A 21,273-nucleotide genomic window follows, 5' to 3' on the forward strand; every position below is an offset into this window, starting at 1 on the left:
TCTCTAGCCGCTTTATCCTTCTACAGGGTCGCAGGCAAGCTGGAGCCTATCCCAGCTGACTACGGGCGAAAGGCAGGGTACACCCTGGACAAGTTGCCAGGTCATCACAGGGCTGACACATAGACACAGACAACCATTCACACTCACATTCACACCTACGCTCAATTTAGAGTCACCAGTTAACCTAACCTGCATGTCTTTGGACTGTGGGGGAAACCGGAGCACCCGGAGGAAACCCACGCGGACACGGGGAGAACATGCAAACTCCACACAGAAAGGCCCTCGCCGGCCCCGGGGCTCGAACCCAGGACCTTCTTGCTGTGAGGCGACAGCGCTAACCACTACACCACCGTGCCGCCTGGACCAAAAATATAGACTCTATTTAAAATGTTTATGCTGAGTATATTATATTGGAATATATATTTTTCTGGATATTAATTAAACACAGATACAATTTGGAAAACATTTTTAAACAAAAACACAGCCGAGAACATTTCACACTACAGACCTGGATTAAAAGTGAAGGGTTATCAAAATTGTCAATAAAACATTTCTCAGTCAAAATAAGTAAAATATAGGGAAAATGTCACTGAATGAAATATATGGCACCCAGCTCTACTACTGAGGTTCCTGACAAAGAGCTGCTTTCAATAATGATCAATTTTTAAACAACATGCCACAATTTTAAAATATAAAATGTTAAAATATACCCCCCCCCAACACCACCATCATGTATATTGGACAGTAGGCTAATGGGCCAAAAGAACCTGTTATTTCACAGTTTGTGACGCTGCCAACAATCAGCCAGATCAGAGGCAAGAGTATGGGCAAAATTGATGTTTTTTCTTTTAAAATCTGGAAATATTGTAACCGACCCTGTTTGAAAGACTACCAGCCACCACTGGTTCAAATAGATGCTGGCTTTATGTGCCTCAGAGGAGTCTTTATTATTCCAGCCCCAGAGAATTTTAGCTTCTGGCAGAAAACAAACAAATAAAAACCCAATCCAGACATGTTCAGAACAACCAAATGGCTCCAGGCATGCAACATTACACTTTTAAAATGTCATTATAATTGTTATTAGTAGAAGTGTGTGAGGTGGCACGGTGGTGTAGTGGTTAGCGCTGTCGCCTCACAGCAAGAAGGTCCGGGTTCAAGCCCCGTGGCCGGCGAGGGCCTTTCTGTGCGGAGTTTGCATGTTCTCTCCGTGTCCGCGTGGGTTTCCTCCGGGTGCTCCGGTTTCCCCCACAGTCCAAAGACATGCAGGTTAGGTTAACTGGTGACTCTAAATTGAGCGTAGGTGTGAATGTGAGTGTGAATGGTTGTCTGTGTCTATGTGTCAGCCCTGTGATGACCTGGCGACTTGTCCAGGGTGAACCCCGCCTTTCGCCCGTAGTCAGCTGGGATAGGCTCCAGCTTGCCTGCGACCCTGTAGAACAGGATAAAGCGGCTAGAGATAATGAGATGAGATGAAATGAGAAGTGTGTGAGGGTTAGGTTGGGATAGGCGTCCTCCACCCTGAAACTCCACTCCAGTCCAGGTGGTGGCGGTGACGCGTCCAGTAGCTGCATCTCCAACCGCCAGTAAACACTGGAGAAGAAAAAGCTGATGCTCGTCTGAACCGCTTTAGCCCCTCGATTTATAAAAATAAAAGCACATTATCGTGTCTGGCTCTGAGGATTTAAACCCCTGAGGTAAGTTAAACTGAAGGTGTGCGGTCGAATCTCAAATACATGTCCACTTTACTGTTTTAGTGAACTATGTTCAGTCTGAAAAAATGCTGTGTGCACTCTAGATAGTGCACTATTTATCCACTCAGGAGAGAGTTGTAGTTTGGCTAACCTGTTTAATTGTATGTTTAAAGTATTTAAATAATCTTCACTTCAAGTTAATTTCCATTGCTTTCTTTTTTCTTCTAAATTGCAACTTCCTCGCAATTCCAACTTTTATTTCTCAAAATTCCGATTTCTCACATACTTTTTTTTTTTCCTCGGGGTTTTTTTATTTATTTTTTTTAAATGCTATTATTATTATTATTATTATTATTATTATTATTAAGCTAATCAGGCAGAATCACCCCCGCTGCAGTGTGTTGAGCAGAAAGCTTTACACACTGAAAATGAGAATGGATGAAATCATAGGGGACTGTTTTAGGCATGGTTTCCCGAACCGGGAGGTCTTGCTGTTGGAAGAATCGTATGGTGTTGAGCTCGAAGCCTCTGATCCCTGGAGAGAGAGAACTGTGTCTAACAATTAGCTCTGGCAGCAATGAAACCTCTTACTTTAACTCAAGGCTAAAGGCCCAACTCACACAGCTCTGCATCCTGTTTTCGCTCTGGCTTTATACGCAGGACCTTTATTTTTAAATAAATTTCTGATAGTATCTCCATCCTTGACTCTTGTATGCTGCATAAATGGACATTTTTAAAAAATATATATTTTTGAGAGTTAAAATCGACCGCAAAGTTGGCATTCAAGCTGAGCCAGCCAGCCCTGAGTGTGTGACGTCACAGCAGTAACCAGTTTTAAGGTCGAGGTCTTTGACAGCTATAGACCAAAGCCAGACTCAGCAGGTGAGAGTGGTTGCAATGGCCTCTTTGTTCGGATTTATTGGAGATTCTTCGGATTCCTCAGATAGTAATACATCTGACTGCGATAGTCCTGAAATTGGAGTGTGTGTACATGCTACTGCTATACACGTAGAACCGTATCAGTTCGAGCCATCTGAAAGTGAATCCGATAGTAACACGTCGGCCACGGAGACCCTCACCTTACGAAATAAAGCCAGAGAACAAAGCCATCTAGAGAACTGGATGGAATTGAACTGACAGTCTCATGTGACTCTCATTAAAACAGGATGGGTGTTATAACTTATGCAATATACATGTACATGCATGCATTTTCACTGATGAAATGTAAAAGGCTAATTAAATAATCAGATGAACTGAGACAGTCACATTCTGAAGCAAATTAAATAATCCTTATACCGGTAACTTAAATACACAATACAAGTTACATGAATTAATCTACAGTGCCTTGAAAGTATTCATACCCCTTGAGCTTTTTTTTACATTTTTCCACCTTACAACCACAAACTTGTTTTTTTATTGAGATTTTATGTGATAGACCAACACAGAGTAGCACATAATTGTGAAGTGAAATGAAAATTGATAAATGGTCTTCAAAATTTTAAACAAATAAAAATCTGACAAATGTGGTGTGCATTAGTATTCAGCCCCCTGTACTCCGATACCTCTAAATACAATCCGGTGCAATCAATTGCCTTCAGAAGTCATCTAATTAGTCCTACTGTGTGTAATTTACTCTCAGCATAAATACACTTGTTCTGTGAAGGCCTCAGTGCTTTGTTAGAGAACACTGAAGAACAAATAGCATCATGAAGACCAAAGAACTCACCAGACAGGTCAGGGATAAAGTTATGGAGAAGTTTAAAGCAGGGTTAGGTTATAAAAAAAAAATCCCAAGCTCTGAACATCTCAAGAAGCACTGTTCAATCCAACATTCAAAAATGGAAAAAGTATGGCACAACTGCAAACCTATCAAGACATGGCCGTCCACCTAAACTGACAGAGCGAGCAAGGAGAGCACTGGTCAGAGAAGCAGCCAAGAGGCCCATGATCACTCTGGAGGTGCTGCTGAAATCCACAGCTCAGGTGGGAGAATCTGTGCACAGGACAACTATAAGTCGTACATTCCACAAATCTGGCCTTTTTGGAAGAGTGGCAAGAAGAAAGCCATTGTTGAAAGACTGGCATAAGAAGTCCCATTTGCAGTTTGCCAGAAGCCATGTAGAGAACACAGCAAACATGTGGAAGAAGGTGCTTTGGTCAGATGAGACCAAAGTTGAACTTTTTGGCCTAAATGCAAAGCGCTATGTGTGGTGGAAAACTAACACTGCCCATCACCCTACACACACCATCCCCACTGTGAAACATAGTGGTGGCAGCATCATGCTATGGGGATGCTTTTCTTCAGCAGGGAGGGAAGCTGGTCAGAGTTGATGGGAAGATGGATGGAGCTAGATACAGGGCAATCCTGGAAGAAAACCTGTTGGAGGCTGCAAAAGACTTGAGACTGGGAAGGAGATTCACCTTCCAGCAAGACAATGACCCTAAACATACAGCCAGAGCTACAATGGAATGGTTTAGATCAAAGAATATTCATGTGTTAGAATGACCCAGTCAAAGTCCAGACCTAAATCCCACTGAGCATAGGGTTGGGCGGTATCCAAATTTTGACACCTTTAAACTGTCTCTGTGTTTTCCCGGGGTATACGGTATTACCGAGAAAAAAATATTTTGTTTCGGCCTACTGTGTAACGTGCGCCTATACCGGCGGACCTTGTCCAGACCTGCGCCTATGCCTCAAATGTACTACTATTTAAAAGCAGCATAGCGAATTATGTGCATTGTGGTATGGATTAAGCAGCAAAGCGAATTTTGTGCATTGATGAATGGATTAAGAGATATTTCAAAGCATCACGCAACTCTTCCTTCATCTTGAAAATAGCATTCAACTGTCGTTTACACGTCTGCGTTGAAACGCCATTTGCAGCACTATTTCACCTACTCCATCAAAAAAAGTACACGATGAGCAGGATCATGCCCTTTCAAGCATGGGAAATAAAAAAAGAAAAGAAAAAGAATCAACCAACACCCAAGTCCGTTTAGACTGCGCGATAAACCATATTCTTCAGCGCAAATGAGGCGAACCTAATTCAAATGCGTGATAGCTGCACAAGGCAAAATCATATGGGCCCACGTCATGCCATGGCGGGGAAATTAATAATCAAATGGCCTTACCTTGCTTAAAACGTTGTCTTGATCACATAACTCCTTACAATTATTCCACTTAAATCCATACGGTTTAACACACCCAACAAAGATAGCAAGCGCATTGCTAATTCCCACCAGAAACCTAACAGTTTACGCTACGATGTTTTCTTCCGTTTCTTCAGTAGATGACATTTCAAACGTTTATTACCCACATCCCAAATGTCATACATTATATTATTTTACCTTGTTGTTACTCATGTAACCTACTCAAAACACAACTCATTGGAGAGATCTCGTGGAAGTGGAGTACCCCAGGCTATGGTGTGCCTTAGGGGACATATTAGATTTTTTTCGATTTTGCGCGGTCATTTACATTATTGCTGGCTCTTCCTTTTCGTTTGGTTTGAAACCAAAATACTGCCACACTGCCGATGTTGTATTTTTTTTTTTTTTTTTGCCACTAACTCGTTATCTTGACTTGCCATCTTTCAACCGCGGTCTCAGTCTCTTGCGAAGCTTTCTGTCAGACTCCAAATGTCACGCAGGGTTGCCATGGTAACGACATAAACAACCCTGCACGCGATGAGAACTACTTTAGGAAATTGATAGAATTAGTGAAAATACGATCACACAGTTATTCGGGATGATCTTCAATTTATTATTTTATATTATGACCTCATGTACTCCATATTTATTTAGATATTATATATTTTTTTAAAATGACGGTAATGAGACCGATACCGTTGGTACTTTTGGATACCTCGGGATACCTTCTTACCGTAATACCGCCCAACCCTAACTGAGCATCTGTGGCAAGACTTGAAAATTGCTGTTCACAGATGCTCTCCATCCAATCTGGCTGAGCTTGAGCTATTTTGCAAAGAAGAATGGGCAAAGATTTCAGTGTCTAGATGTGCAAAGCTGGTAGAGACATACCACAAAAGACTTGCAGCTGTAATTGCAGCAAAAGGTGGCTCTACAAAGTATTGACACAGGGGGGGCTGAATACTAATGCACATTACGTTTTTCAGATTTTTTTGTTTAAAATTTTGAAGACCATTTATCATTTTCGTTTCCAGGGATGAGAATTTTCTGCCGATTGGCGGATTTCTGACTTTTTCAGAGATGTCTGTGAAGATTCTCAATCATCCAGGTCATAGTAAACTGTGGGTGGTAGAAATGGGCAACTGGACTTGCTTGAAGATTCTTGAAAACGTTTCACCTCTCGTCCAAAAGGCTTCCTCAGTTCTGTCTGACTAATAGGGAGTATCAGATATTTATCCTCTCCTGGCTCAGAATCAGAATTCTGATGACCAGCTCATCTAAGGTGTCATTGAGGCATCATGTTGGTGTGGGTCGCTGGAGGCTGGGTGTGAACGGCGAGTCATTAGGGTGATCAAAGGCTTGCCCGTTACGGTGATCAATGGCAATCTGACTCTCTCTGTCCTCCTGTGAGTCCCCGAAAACAGCAGGGTCCTGGCGTACACCCAGCCCTCTGGGAAGAGTGTCCAAGACCACCTTGTAGATGGTTGACAAATGATGTCTTGGGCTACATCCACACGACAACGGCAACGAGATGTTATTTAAAAATATCGCGTCCAAATGGGCAACGGTCAGTAAAATATCAGGTCCATATGGCAACGCAACGCTTGCTGAAAACGATGCAATACATATGCCACACCTCTAGGGGGGCTGTAAGACGGTCCCTTCGGAGACATTAGAACAATAGAAGAAGTAAGGACGCATGCGCATAAACTATTATGCGGGAGACTTCATATTAGCCACAAAGTCAGGAAAATCTGTTCGTAAAATTACATTATAATAACCAAATACAATGAAAAGTATTTTTCCAGTCTCACCTGTGAAAGGTAATCCCATGTTATCTCGTTTGGACGGCAAACCTGTTGGTACAGTTAAACGCAGCTAATCTTTATTCTCTGCTTTGACCTATCCAATATGGCGGCGAGGATGACGTGTGATTCTACGCGGAAGGCGGCATCTTTAATGGTCCGGAATAAATTGAATGCTACACGTTGATGGATTAATTTGCTCTTCTACGCCCTTTTTGAGGATTGTATTGTAGGACTTAAACCAACATCTGAAGAGGTGAGATCGCTCCTTTTTTTCCTTATTTTTGCTGGCGGGATTGACTCTGCCCTAAGGGCAGAGTCTCTCTCTCTCTCACTTTGCACCGTTACACAATAAATATTCACAGTGAAAATATTTTGTAAGCGCGTTTCATGAACCAAGTTATAGGATTTGTTGACAACTCGCATTGAGTTCGTTACACTTCTACCCGGCGTGAAGCACTCAGTCATGTGGTTGTGACGTCATCATAAACAAATCCGTTCTACTCATCCAGACGACTTCACAACGGCAACGTTGCCAGATCTTTCCACTCTGGAACCCGTTCTCAAAAAGATTGCGTTTTGGGCACCCAAAACGCCGGTGCCGTGTGGACGCCAGGCCTAAACGATAAGCAATTGTATCGGAGTCACCTGAATCCGTTGCCGTGTGGACAGGGCCTTAGACCCCCACCTCTGTTCAGTGATGGCCGTTCCAGGTTGACAAAAATGGCTTCTTTGACTCCTCGTTCATACCAACGATCCTCTCTGGCTAAAATGCGTACGTCACAATCCCGAAACGAGTGTCCTTCATTGTTAAGATGAATGTAGACAGCCGAGTCCTGGCCTGAGGAGCTGGCTCTCCTGTGTTGGGCCAAGCGCCTGTATAGCAGTTGTTTCGTCTCCCCAATATACGAATTTGTGCAATTCTCACTGCACTGAATTGCATACACTACATTGTCCTGTTTGTGTCTGGGTATTCTGTCCTTAGGGTGGACCAGTTTCTGCTTCAGGGTGTTATTGGGTCTGAAATGTACCGGCATGTTGTGTTTGTAGAAGATCCTCCTGAGTTTCTCAGATAGACCAGAAATGTAGGGAATGACAATGTTCTTGCGTTTGTTCCTGTTATCGTCCTTGTCAGTTATGTTCCTTTTTATGCTCTTTAGGAAAGCCCAGTTGGGATAACCGCAATTCTGAAGTGCTTTCTTGATATGATTCTGCTCCTTCTCTTTTCCCTCTAATGTTGTAGGAATGTTCTGAGCCCTGTGTTGCAAGGTCCTAATGACCCCCAATTTATGTTCCAGTGGGTGGTGAGAGTCGAAAAGTAGGTACTGGTCTGTGTGTGTGGGTTTCCGGTAGACCTTGATACTAAGGCTTCTGTCTTGTCTAATGTGTACATCACAATCCAAGAAGGCTAGATTATTCCCACTGACATCCTCCCGAGTGAAGTTGATGTTGCTATCCACTGCATTGATGTGTTTCGAGAAAGCTTCCACCTCCTGGATTTTAATTTTAACCCAGGTATCATCCACGTATCTAAACCAATGGCTGGGAGCAACTCCTGCAAAAGTGGTCAAAGCTATATGTTCCACTTCCTCCATGTATAAATTGGCCACAATAGGGGACACTGGTGATCCCATGGCGCATCCATGCTTCTGTCTGTAGAAACTTTCATTAAACTGGAAATAAGTGGTAGTCAGGCAGAGGTCAAGCAGGGTGCAAATCTGATCCGTGGTGAGTTTCGTTCTATCCAGTAAGGAGCTATCCTGAAGGAGTCGTTTTCTTACGGATTCGACTGCTTCTGTGGTGGGAATACAGGTGAACAGAGAAGTGACATCGTAGGAACCCATGGTTTCATCTGAATCTAGTTTGAGGTCTGCAACTTTAGAAGCAAAATCTTGGGAATTTTTGACATGATATGGTGTATTCCCAACCAGAGGAACCAAGATGGTGGCTAGGTGTTTAGCAATGTTATATGTGACCGAGTTTATACTGCTGATAATAGGTCTGAGAGGAGCTCCTTCTTTGTGAATCTTGGGCCAAGTTTACATTAGACCGTATCTGTCTCGTTTTCTTCGCGGATGCACTGTCCGTTTACATTAAACCGCCTGGAAACGCCGGGAAACGGGAATCCGCCAGGGTCCACGTATTCAATCCAGATTGTGTCAGCTCCGGTGCTGTGTAAACATTGAGATACGCGGATACGCTGTGCTGAGCTCTAGCTGGCGTCGTCATTGGACAACGTCACTGTGACATCCACCTTCCTGATTCGCTGGCATTGGTCATGTGACGCGACTGCTGAAAAACGGCACGGATTTCCACCTTGTATCACCTTTCATTAAAGAGTATAAAAGTATGAAAATACTGCAAATACTGATGCAAATACTGCCCATTGTGTAGTTATGATTGTCTTTAGGCTTGCCATCCTTCCACTTGCAAGTGGTAAGTGATGTGCGCTGGGATCTCACACACAGCGGCTCAGTCCCGAATCACTGGTTGTGCACTTCACTCGCGTGCTCTGTGAGCTGCGCAGGGCCGGAGTGCGCACCCTCCAGAGGGCACTCGCTGTTCAGGGCGGAGTGATTTGGAGCACAGGATGCCTGCGGATCTGAGCGTATCCGTGTATTGGTGTTGCTGTGTGCACGCAAATCGTGTATTAGTGTTGCTGTGTGCACACTAATCGTTTTAAAAACGTTAATCTGATGATCCGCTGATACGGTCTAATGTAAACATGGGCTTGGAGTCCGTATATGAGAGGCACGGCTTCCCCAGGGTACAATCTGTAGTAAAGAGATCGGTTGATGGCTTGGTCCTTTTCTAGTTGTTGCAAGCAGCTAACAACTTTCTTTTTGTAACCACTTGTGGGGTCCCTCCTCAATGTTTCATAAGTGGTTGTATCACTGAGGAGACTGGTCATCCTGGAGTGGTAGTCCGCTGTGTTTAGCACCACTGTGCATCTCCCTTTGTCAGCAGGAAGGATGGTGATGTTCCGGTCTCTTTGAAGCACTGTAAGAGCCCTCCTTTCTTGGCTGGTGAGGTTGGAAGGGGGTGCTTTCGCACTGGATAGAGCAGCTGATATCTTCAATCCAAGTTGTTCTGACTCCGTGTTGGTCAGGCTGTTGTTCCTGATGGCTGTCTCTGTGGTTGTGATGAGTTCTACTACCGGCATCCGCTCAGGTGAAACTGCAAAGTTAAGACCCTTGGATAAGACATCTCTCTCTGGTTGGGTGAGTACCCTGTCGGATAAGTTTTTCACCCATTTCTCTTCTATGTCCGGTTGTGTAGCCTGGTCAGATTTCTTCCTCCAAGTCAGACCTTCTGTCTTGCCAGAGGAGGTGGTTTTAGACAGCAATTTTTGAAATTTGCGCATCTGTCGTTCCTTACCTTTGGTGTGTTGTGAAAGCTGTGCCTTCTCAGTGAGATCAGAGACTCGTTCCAAAACTTCACTGGGAAGAAGGGCTGTCAACTCCTCAAACCTCAGTTTAGTCTTGTTCTGGAGAGCATCGATGGTGAAATGTACTTGTCTCACTCTCTCATTGAGAAGCCACTTCTGGGCTTTCTGCAGGATTATCTCAGCTCTGTGTCCTTTAACCATTGAAAATAGGCGTAGCCTAGTGGGGATAATGTTGATTTGTCGGCATCTCAGGTTAAACCGCAGGTGGTTTCTGTAGTCTGCCAGTTTTCTGGAACACTTCTCATACTCCTGCACCAGTCGAAGGGTTCTCATCCCAAAATGCGTGGAAACGTGTCTGTGAAGATTCTCAATCATCCAGGTCATAGTAAACTGTGGGTGGTAGAAATGGGCAACTGGACTTGTTTGAAGATTCTTGAAAACGTTTCACCTCTCGTCCAAAAGGCTTCCTCAGTTCTGTCTGACTAATAGGGAGTATCAGATATTTATCCGCTCCTGGCTCAGAATCAGAATTCTGATGACCAGCTCATCTAAGGTGTCTTTGAGGCATCATGTTGATGTTCGACTTTTTCAGACCAAAATGATAATTTTTGAGATCGATGTAAATCCATTGAGAAATTTTCGGGGGTGGGGGGTGTATGGTTAACGATCTGTGGTCACCTTATAACGTCTTGATTCTTGGTGGGCTCCGGGTTAACACACTCAAGTCTTTCGACATGTTGTAATTAACATTCACTTTTGTGACAATGTTAGACTTATTTGTGGTAGAATTTTCCGGAAACCCCATCGCGTGCAGTGTATAAACACAAGTATGCGTGCTCTCCACGCGTGGCTTGCAATCGCTGTTCACCGACCGTACACACTGTTTGACGATACGCATTGGTAACATCGGAAAGACACGTATTCAGGCAGGATATTTTAGCATATCGACAATGGCAAAAGTCCTAGATAAGAAAGAAGAGGATCGAGCGAGGGAGATTGATCAAGGTGCAGGAATAAAGAACTGTTTTCGATGGGCTTGGTTAGAAAGAACACTGAATGTCGAGATTGACAAGCAGACTGTCACAACGAAGCTCGGTGATCACATATGGAAAATAGACGTCCCAGGATAAGTACTTTGCTCATTGTGTTCTGGCATGATAAACTATGCTAGTAGAGGGGCAAGGACTATTGAACTTCACATATACACCAAAAAACACAAAGGTAGGTCAAAAATTATTTTGCCCGTTCAATGATTCATTATATTTATAATGTATATTGCACGAATCAATGCCATGGTGTGTGTGTGTGTGTGTCAAATACATGTCATATATAAGTGTGTATCTTTTATAAATGGGGTTAGCTTATCTAATGTAGCATGTTGAGGAGAATCATAGTATCATCTATATTTCTGATAATTTTAGGTATGATACCATGTATAACTCTCCTACTTATTGCTCATTTCATAGGGGGACGGGGGGAATTGCTGGCGTGTGCTGCGCAGGAGCGTCTGGCCAAGTTTTTTAGGCCGAGATGAACTTAGTTTTTGATTTAAAAAAAAATTTCCAATATGTAATGCCAATTGTACATGCCTGTTCTTTAATTCAAAATCACCATCTTGATCTTCAAATTGGCCATATGGGATATGTATTACATTACACAACATCCTGTCCAGATAAAACCTACCGTAGTTAGTACACACAACAGTTGAAAGGGAAGTGATAAGTGATGTTGAATGTTGCCTGCTTAATATGCAAGACCTCCTGCTACCATGATAACATCAGAAGAAAGCTTAAGAGAATTATATGATGGCACTTTTTTCTGGTTTGCACTTCATTTTAAAGGATTGGAGTATTCAAAGACATGAATAGCAAAAATGCAGAAATATAATACTGTAGAGCTCGTTTATATTAAAAGGTGCATTGAATTTTTGAAATCATCAAATGTGAATTGATTAAAAACAAGTCTCTTGTCCCATATTAATCATTTTCTCCTGGTAGTCCACCAAGAAGGGGAATTTATTTCCAAATAAATTGCAACTTTTTGCTGATAAAATTAATGGTTTTGGGGTAAAAAAAAAAAAAGCCAAAAATCATTAGCTCCCGCCCCCTGGGCCCCCACTGGGGCTCTGCCCCTGGGCCCCGCTGGGTGCCTGCGGCCCCCAAACCCCCAGCTTTTTTTCAGACTTTTTTAATATTTTTCATTCTCATCCCTGCGTTTCACTTCACAATTATGTGCTACTCTGTGTTGGTCTATCTCATAAAATCTCAATAAAAAACTTTTAAAGTTCGTGGTTGTAAGGTGGAAAAATGTGAAAAAGTTCAAGGGGTATGAATACTTTTTCAAGGCACTGTAAATGCAGGTAAAGAGCGTGTTATGAGAGTGAAATGAGAGTCGGTGCTTACCCGTCTGTGTTCTCGCTTCTTGAAGGCCGATCTTGTGGCTGATTGTTTTGAAACAATCTGACTTTCAGTTCTTCGTTCATTCGCTTCTTCCACATAAGGGTAAGAGATTGCTGCTGAGGCGAGCATATCCAGTGGAGAAATCTGCCGACTGGTGCACTCATTCTCCATTTTCTCCATACTGAGTACTCTGCCATTACTGCTCAGCTCACACTCCGGGAGAACTGGTGCAACTGAACTTGCTTTTCTTTTCCTTGAATTGATGGTACTGCACCCTCTTTCAATACAGGCTTATAGCCAACACTTCTCAACAGATCAGAGGTTTCGTACAAGTCATCAGTAAAATGTGCCTGTGAATTTCTCACAAAACGCGTCCAAATCATTGCAGTTTGAAGATTTCTTGGGCCATGAATGCAACATAAATGCACCTTTTGTTGTGTTGCTGCACCCGCCAGCAACACATCTACGAGGCGTGGCGATAAATTAGCTCAAAATGGAGGATTGGAGTTGCAGTCAGCTCGATGTTTTAGTATAGAAAAAATGGCTATGAGCCCAATAGCCTTCCTGCTGTGACGTCATGGATGTCAAGGTCATTCACTCGGACCGCTACCTATATGAATCATTTTCATCGTAAAAATGACTATTTTAGATTTATTGTTAACGCTTAAAAATCATAGGCAACAGTTTTCAATTTATGCACATTTTAAAATTTAGATGTTAAGTGTAATTTTCTTCTGGTCCCAAGAAATATTGTTAATAAGTAATAATTAAAACAAGTCAGTGCGGGTTGCGGCAAATTTCTTTTCGGTAATTTTCGTGACTACTCTGCGCGTGACGTCATTCAAGACAAACAAACCGCTTGAGTTGAGTCCACTTCCGTTTACTTGCATTGCCGTTCGGCTTGAGTGCAGACATGCATTTGGGAATTTCCAAAGAAAAAACATGCCTTATTGTTGTGCAGTGAACTGTAACAACGGGACTGGTTCAGGAAGAAGTTTTTACCTTTTTCCGAGAGAGGAGAAGAGGCGGAGCGAGTCGATTGGCTTTTTCCGGAAGAGGACGAGGTGAAGCGAGTGGGTTGGCTTTTTCCAAAAAAGGAGAAAAGGCGTAGCGAGTCAAGTCCAGTTTATTTGTATAGTGCTTTTAACACTAAACATTGTCGCAAAGCAGCTTTACAGAATTTGAACGACTTAAAACATAAGCTAATTTTATCCCTAATCTATCCCCAATGAGCAAGCCTGTGGCGAAGGTGGCAAGGAAAAACTTCCTTAGACAACATGAGGAAGAAACCTCGAGGAACCAAACTCAAAAGGGAACCCATCCACATTTGGGCAACAACAGACAACATGACTATAGCATTAACAGTTTTAACATGACATCAGTTGCGTTGATGTTATAAACTCTTCATTGATGGAAACTTGAGTGCAAAACCGTTCATGACAACTGCAGTCCTAAAGTTAGCAAGTCAACTGTAGTCCTCAGCCATAAAAGCATTACTGGAAGTGTCCAGAGCGTCCTCCAGGTGTGACTTTCAACTGTCCACATGGGGCTGTCCTCCATAGGAGCGATGTGATGAGACTCCAACCAGACCCAGGGCACCAGGATAGATTAGGCAGGTCCGAGGAGCAGAAGAGGTCAGCATCTCGATCCCAGGACCGACATGTAACTCAGAGGGACAAATTATTTTTTTGGGGGGGGGGGAACACAGGTTGTTAGGTATGCCCAATGCCACCTGAATGAGTAGGAACGGTATACAAATTGCACTGAGTACAAGCAGGGACTCCGGCAACTAACTATGACAGCATAACTAAAAGGGGAGAGCCAGAAGTTAACACAGGCATGAGGGAGCCCCGGGACATAAAACAGCAGCCACTACACCATCAACAAACTCAAATGAGCAAGCGAGTGGGGGACTGACAGCATCCATACATCCCAGTTTACCAAAACACTATGTCTGAGGACAGGACCCTCCAGATCTACTCCTTTACCTCATAAACACCATGAACAAAAGGCTTGACTAAACAGATGTTTTCAGCCTAGACTTAAATGCTGAGACTGTGTCTGATTCCCGAACATTACTTGGAAGGCTGTTCCATAACTGTGGGGCTTTGTAAGAAAAGGCTCTGCCCCCTGATGTAGCCTTCACTATACGAGGTACCAGCAGATAGCCTGCATCTTTTTATCTAAGTAGGCGTGGTGGGTCATAGAGGAGCAGAAGTTCACTCAGATATTGTGGTGTGAGACCATTGAGTGCTTTAAAGGTCAATAGCAGTATTTTATAATCCATACGAAATTTGATTGGGAGCCAATGCAGTGTGGATAAGATGGGTAATGTGGTCATATCTTCTACTTCTAGGAAGGACTCTTGCTTCTGCATTTTGAACTAACTGGAGCTTGTTTATGCATTTATTGGAACATCCAGACAGTAAGGCATTACAATAATCCAACCTGGAGGTAACGAAAGCATGAACTGGTTTTTCCGCTTCATGTAGTAACATTAAATTTCTTATCTTAGCGATATTTCTGAGATGAAAGAAAGCTATTCGGGTAATGTTATCAATGTGAGTTTCGAATGAAAGACTGGGGTCAATAATCACTCCGAGGTCTTTTACTGCTGCATGTGAAGAAACAGAAAGGCCACCCAGAGTTACTGTGTAATCAGAAAACTTACTTCTAGCTGCATTTGGTCCTACTACAAGTACTTCAGTCTTGTCAGAGTTAAGCAGAAGGAAGTTAATAAGCATCCAGTGTCTAATGTCTTTCACACATTCTTCAGTTCTGTTAAGCTGGTGTCTCTCATCAGGTTTTGCAGAAACATACAACTGTGTGTCATCAGCATAACAGTGGAAGCTAATACAATGTTTACGAACAATATCACCCAGAGGTAACATATATATATATATATATATATATATATATATATATATATATATATATAAAGAAAAAGGCAGTGGACCCAATACAGAACCTTGTGGAACACCAACATTTACCTCATTATTTCTAGAAAAATCACCATTTACATCAACATACTGATAGTGATCAGTTAAATTAAACCTGAGCCTGGTGAGGGCTGTTCCCTTAACTCCCACAATATTTTCTAGTCTGTCCAGAAGAATGGAATGATCAATGGTATCAAATGCTGCACTAAGGTCAAGCAACACAAGCAGCAAGACACAGCCCTGATCACTAACAGTAGGTCATTTACTACTTTTAACCAGAGCTGTCTCTGTGCTATGATGAGATCTAAATCCTGACTGATACATTTCATGGATGTTATTTCTATGTAAATATAAGCATCACTGCTGTTCCACAGCTTTTTCAAGGACCTTGGAGATAAAGGGGAGGTTTGATATTGGCTGATAATTGGACAGCTGACAGGGATCAAGGTCTGGTTTTTTTAATCAGGGGTTTGATCACAGCTAGTTTAAAGGATTTGGGTACATAGCCAATTGTAAGAGAAGAATTTATTATTTTTAGAAGTGTATTAATGAAGCGTTACAACACCTGGCTGACCAGATAAACAATGTGGAGAAAAAAAAACACCCGGACTGTTTTGTTACAATTGTTAAATCAGCGTTTTGTATGTTTTATTTTGAAACAGGAAATTACCTGTAACATGTCAGGTTACTTAAAAACCAGGAAGTAAAAAGAAGAGCAGGGCTCAGAGCCATTGTTTTCGTCAGTTTTCCAATCCTTTTGAATCTGCCTGCATCTTATGCCCTTTGATGGCATCGTTAGTGTGCATTGATTTGTTTCATTGTTATTGATGATTGTAGATGTTTTTGTGACAATTTTGAGTTTGGGAAGTTTTATGAAGAAAGTCTCTCGAGTCGTTACAGTTACTGTGTCTACTCAGCTAGGACCGTTGTTAAAGTTCATATGAGAGAATAAATACAATAAATATGAGTAAATAGTGGATGATATGCTAAAATACATTAAAATACAGCGGTTTACATGAACATAATTGATAAATAAGCCATAAATACATAAAAGGTAGCGGTTAAAAAAAAAGTAATTTAGTTCATTTAAGTCAGTATATTTACATTGTGTGAATGTGTAAGCATAAAAGAGCGTTTCATTTGTACTCTTTATGCCTTTTTTGTGCTTTAATTTTACTCTTTCTTACGTCATTAAACCTGTGGATAATGGACAACTGTCTCCAGAGTCGTGATGTCAGGAAGGAGTTTGTCTAACTGCCAAGGTGTATCACAGCACATATACTGAGGGCAGCATAGTAAAACAACGGCTTTCTAACGGGCAAGATAACGCAGCAAACTGACAGATGCTACTAACATCACACGCAGCCAGTGGATGACCATCACAGCAGTGTCTAAACAGACGTACATCACCAGACAACGCCATGTCCGAGAAAGCAACTTCATTAAAGACGCGGTCCCGTGCTACATGTTCTGCTGCACACTCGAGTGCATCATCAACGGGGTCCGCTGCAGCCAGGGCAAGAGCGAGAGCAGAGGCAGCAAAGGCACGCCTGTCCTACGCAGAAGAGGAAATGAACCTAAAGCTAGAAAAAGCTAAGCTAGAAGCCTCAATAGAGATGCCCAATTATAAAAAAGAGACAGCTGCTGCTGTAGCTGAGGCAGAAGCCCTTGAAGCTGCAGTAGATGCAAACAGTGAAAGACACAGTTTCATGTTAAATTTGGACTCTAGTCCTTTGGAAGCTGCACAATGCACACAAGAATATGTTCTTGACCAAGCCAAAACACAGACGCTCAGCTACTAGACGATGGTGTTGTAACAAGAAGAGAGCCAAGCCCTAGCTACAAAACTCCGGCTTCAACTATTAAATTGGAAGCCAGCTCATTCCATCAGGCCCAAGCCAACGCTGCTTCCCCTAATACACATGACTACAATGCAGCTTCTCAACTAACTCCTCTCACCTCACAGCAGCCTCACATCTATGAAGATAAAAAAGTCGATGGGACACGCAATGTTCGGTTTGACAACCACAATGCCACTCCTGAGTACGGTCTTGGACTTCAAAACAACAAAGGTCGTCCTGCTCTTAAATCCTATCCCACATCTTCAAACACCAATAATGACGACTCCAACATTAGCGACTTTGTGAGGTACTTTGCTCATCATGAGCTTGTGGCAACAGGCCTACTTCAATTCAACGACAAACCTCGGAAGTACAGAGCCTGGAAATGTTCTTTTCAGAATGCAACCAGAGGTTTAAACTTGACACCAAGCGAAGAGATGGATCTTCTGTTTTAAGTGGCTTGGCAAAGAGTCGGCAGAACACATCGAACACATAAGAGCAATACACATCAATCATCCAGCAGCAGGATTGGCTATGATATGGGACAGACTTGAACAATTTTATGGCTCTGCAGAAGTGATAGAAGATGCTCTGTTCAAACGTATCAATGCCTTTCCAAAAATAACAGAGATTATTCTAAACTAACAAAGTTGAGTGATCTTTTAATGGAACTAGAGTCAGCCAAGGCCGAAGGAGACCTACCTGGCCTCTCTTTCCTCGATACAGCAAGAGGCGTCAACCCAATTGTACAGAAGCTCCCTTTCGGTCTGCAGGAAAGGTGGGCATCAGTTGGGGCATCCTACAAGTGGCAACATTGTGTTTCATATCCCCCCTTTACCTGCTTCGTAGACTGTTTGCCATGAAGCAAGTGTCAGAAATGATCCAAGTTTCAACTTCGTCCCTCACTCAGACGCATCTCCCAGGACAGAAAAAGCAGTTTGGAAGCCAAACAGACAGCGACAAGTCTCTGTTCACAAAACAGAGATATTCCCCAAAGCCAACCCTGATCCTAGAGAGCCTTCAAAGAAATTAGATGACTGTGACAAACTGTGTCCAATACATTAAAAACCCCCACCCACTACGCAAATGCCATGCCTGCAGAGAAAAGCCCGTCGAAGACCGTAAGACATTCTTGAAAGAAAATGTCTGCTTCAAATGTTGTGCTTCGTCAACACACGTTGCAAAGAACTGCACATTTAATGTCCAATGTTATGAATGCAAAAGTGAAAAGCATCACACAGCGCTTCACCCTGGACCTGCACCCTGGGTTAAGGGCATGGACACGGCTCCAGAGCATGGCGGGGAGGAGGATACCTCTCCACAACCTCACGTCACCACCAAATGCACAGACGTCTGCGGTGGAGATGTGACGGACCGTTCCTGCTCTAAGATATCTCTTGTAAAAGTGTATCCAGCTGGCCATGCTGACAATGCAGTGAAGATGTATGTGATTTTTAGATGCTCGCTCACAGTTCTTTAAAGTCTTCAATGACCAATGTCCAAGTGCTCCTTATTCATTAAAAACGTGCTGGAGTAAAGAAAGCGACAGGAAGAAGGGCCAGTGGATACATCGTGGAATCTCTGGATGGGACTGTAAGCATCCCACTGCCCAGCCTCATAGAATGTGATGACATTCCAAATAACAGAGATGAGATTCCGACTCCCAATGCTGGTTTTCATCACGCACACCTAAAGTCAGTTGCGCACCTCATCCCAGATATCGACCAACAGGCCCCAATTATGCTCCTCTTAGGTCGGGATATTATCAGAGTACATAAGGTGCGCAAACAGATAAATGGCCCACACAACCTACCCTATGCTCAGAAGTTGGACCTGGGATGGGTTGTCGTGAGTAATGTATGTTTAGGCAGCATTCACAAACCGCCGACAGTCAGCGCCTTCTACATGAACACCTCAGAACGGGGACGCCCATCCCTCTTTGACCTGTGTCCTAATGTGTTCTGTGTGAAGGAAAAATACAGTGGCACCCAGGTCACAAACCACCTCCTAACACATTCTGAGGAGATCTCAAACTGTGATGTCGACAGCCTTGGACATAACATTTTCAAGCAGACCAAAGACGACAACAATGTAGCTCCATTTATCCAAGACATCTTCATGAAAATAATGAAAGAAGGACTAACAAAAGATGCAAATAACGGTTGGGTAGCTCCACTTCCCTTTAAATGCCCATGTCAACGGCTCCCCAATAACAGGCAAAAGGCATTGGACCGTCTCAGGTCGCTCAGGCGCAACTTTGAAAGGAAGCCTGAAATGAGAGATCACTTTCTCATTTTCATGGACAAGATGTTCAAGAATGGTCACGCTGAGTTAGCCCCTCCTCTCAGTGAGGACGAAGAACAGTGGTACTTGCCAATATTTGGAGCGTACCATCCAAGAAAACCAAAACAAATACGAGTGGTCTTCGATTCCAGTGCCCAGTACAATGGTGTGTCGCTCAACGATGTGCTGTTGACTGGGCCTGATCTGAACAACATGCTGCTCGGTGTACTGATGCGCTTTAGAAAGGAAGCAATCGCCTTTACCGCAGACATAGAATGGATGTTCTATTGTTTTTCAGTAAGGGAACTTCCTACGTTTTCTATGGTTCCAAGACAATGACCCTTCTAAAGACATTGTGGAGTACAGAATGACGGTCCACGTCTTTGGAAACAGCCCCTCGTCCGCAGTGGCTATTCATGGACTGCACCAGTCTGTTCAGGTCAGTGAGCTACACATTGACCCTGATGTTCAACATTTTGTGATGCGTGACTTCTATGTAGACGACGGGTTAAAGTCCCTGCCCACAGTCGAAGCTGCAGTCAACCTGCTGAAAAGGACACAGGATGTTCTCTCCAAATCAAACCTAAGACTGCACAAGATTGCAGCAAACAACAAGGAGGTCATGGAGGCCTTTCCAGCTGAAGATTGTGCAAAAGACCTTAAAGACCTTGACTTCCATACAGACACACTGCCAATGCAGCGCAGTCTTGGAATCAACTGGGACCTCCAGACCACTTCAGCGTTTCTGATGAGATAAAACCCTATATTCGACGGGGTGTCTTGTCTACAATTAACAGCCTTTACGATCCTCTAGGTTTTGTAGTGCCAGTCACAATACAAGGCAAGGCCATTTTGAGAGAACTCGCTACTGAGAACGGTGACTGGGACTTGCCCCAAGAAATGGAGGAAGCATGGACGTCCTGGAGAGCTTCTTTGAAAGAACTGTCTCAGCTTTCTATTCCCAGAGCCTACACTACAACTTCACCCTCCGCATCTGTCAGAAGGGAATTGTGCATTTTTTCTGATGCATCCACAAAAGCTATCGCTGCTGTGGCATATCTAAAAGTAACTGACTCTGCTGGAAATAACCGTGTGGGATTTGTAATGGGCAAAGCCAAGCTGACCCCCCCTGTCCTGAGCAAACAATTCTAAGACTGGAACTTTGTGCAGCAGTGCTTGGAGTGGAGTTAGCAGACTTAATCTCGGCAGAACTAGACCTTCAGCTTGATGCTACAACCTTCCACTCAGACAGCAAGGTAGTCCTTGGTTACATCTTTAATGAAACCAGGCTGTTTTATGTATATGTAAGTAACCGGGTATTACGTATCCGAAGGTCCTCTCACCCAGATCAATGGCGCTACGTGTCAACAGAGCAGAACCCTGCAGACCACGCTACACGATCTGTCACTGCAGACCATTTGAACAACACAAACTGGCTGAGTGGACCCAAATCTCTGTACACACTGGAGACAAGTGCCTCGGAGAGCACCTACAAGCTTGTAGACCCGGGTTCAGACCCAGACATTTGCCCTCTGGTGTCCACTTTGAGTATTACAACAACATCCAAGCAACTTGGGTCTCAAAGGTTCTCAAAGTTTTCATCCTGGAAGTCTCTAACTTGGGCTATAACACCTCATTCACATAGCCTGTCTTTTCAACACAAACTTGAAAAAGGACAGTCCTTGTAAGGGCTGGCATCATTGCAAAACAGGATGCACTGTTGAGGAGTCTGATCAAGCGTCGCACATCATTATTCGAGCAGTACAGGAGGAAGTCT

At 43.3% G+C, this 21,273-nt stretch overlaps 1 protein-coding gene across 4 annotated transcripts in view; it reads left to right on the forward strand.

The window, feature by feature from the left end:
- Window positions 1-1,590: 1,590 nt before the first annotated feature.
- Window positions 1,591-21,273, forward strand: part of LOC132870993 (zinc finger protein 431-like) — a 78,358-nt gene continuing 58,675 nt past the window's right edge. For all 4 annotated transcript variants that reach the window (XM_060905089.1, XM_060905091.1, XM_060905092.1 and 1 more), the window contains exon 1: window positions 1,591-1,694. The gene's annotated coding sequence lies outside the window, so the exon portion shown is untranslated. The remainder of the gene's footprint in view (window positions 1,695-21,273) is intronic.

Source organism: Neoarius graeffei, chromosome 22, assembly GCF_027579695.1.
Source record: "Neoarius graeffei isolate fNeoGra1 chromosome 22, fNeoGra1.pri, whole genome shotgun sequence".
Classification (NCBI taxonomy): Eukaryota; Metazoa; Chordata; class Actinopteri; order Siluriformes; family Ariidae; genus Neoarius; species Neoarius graeffei.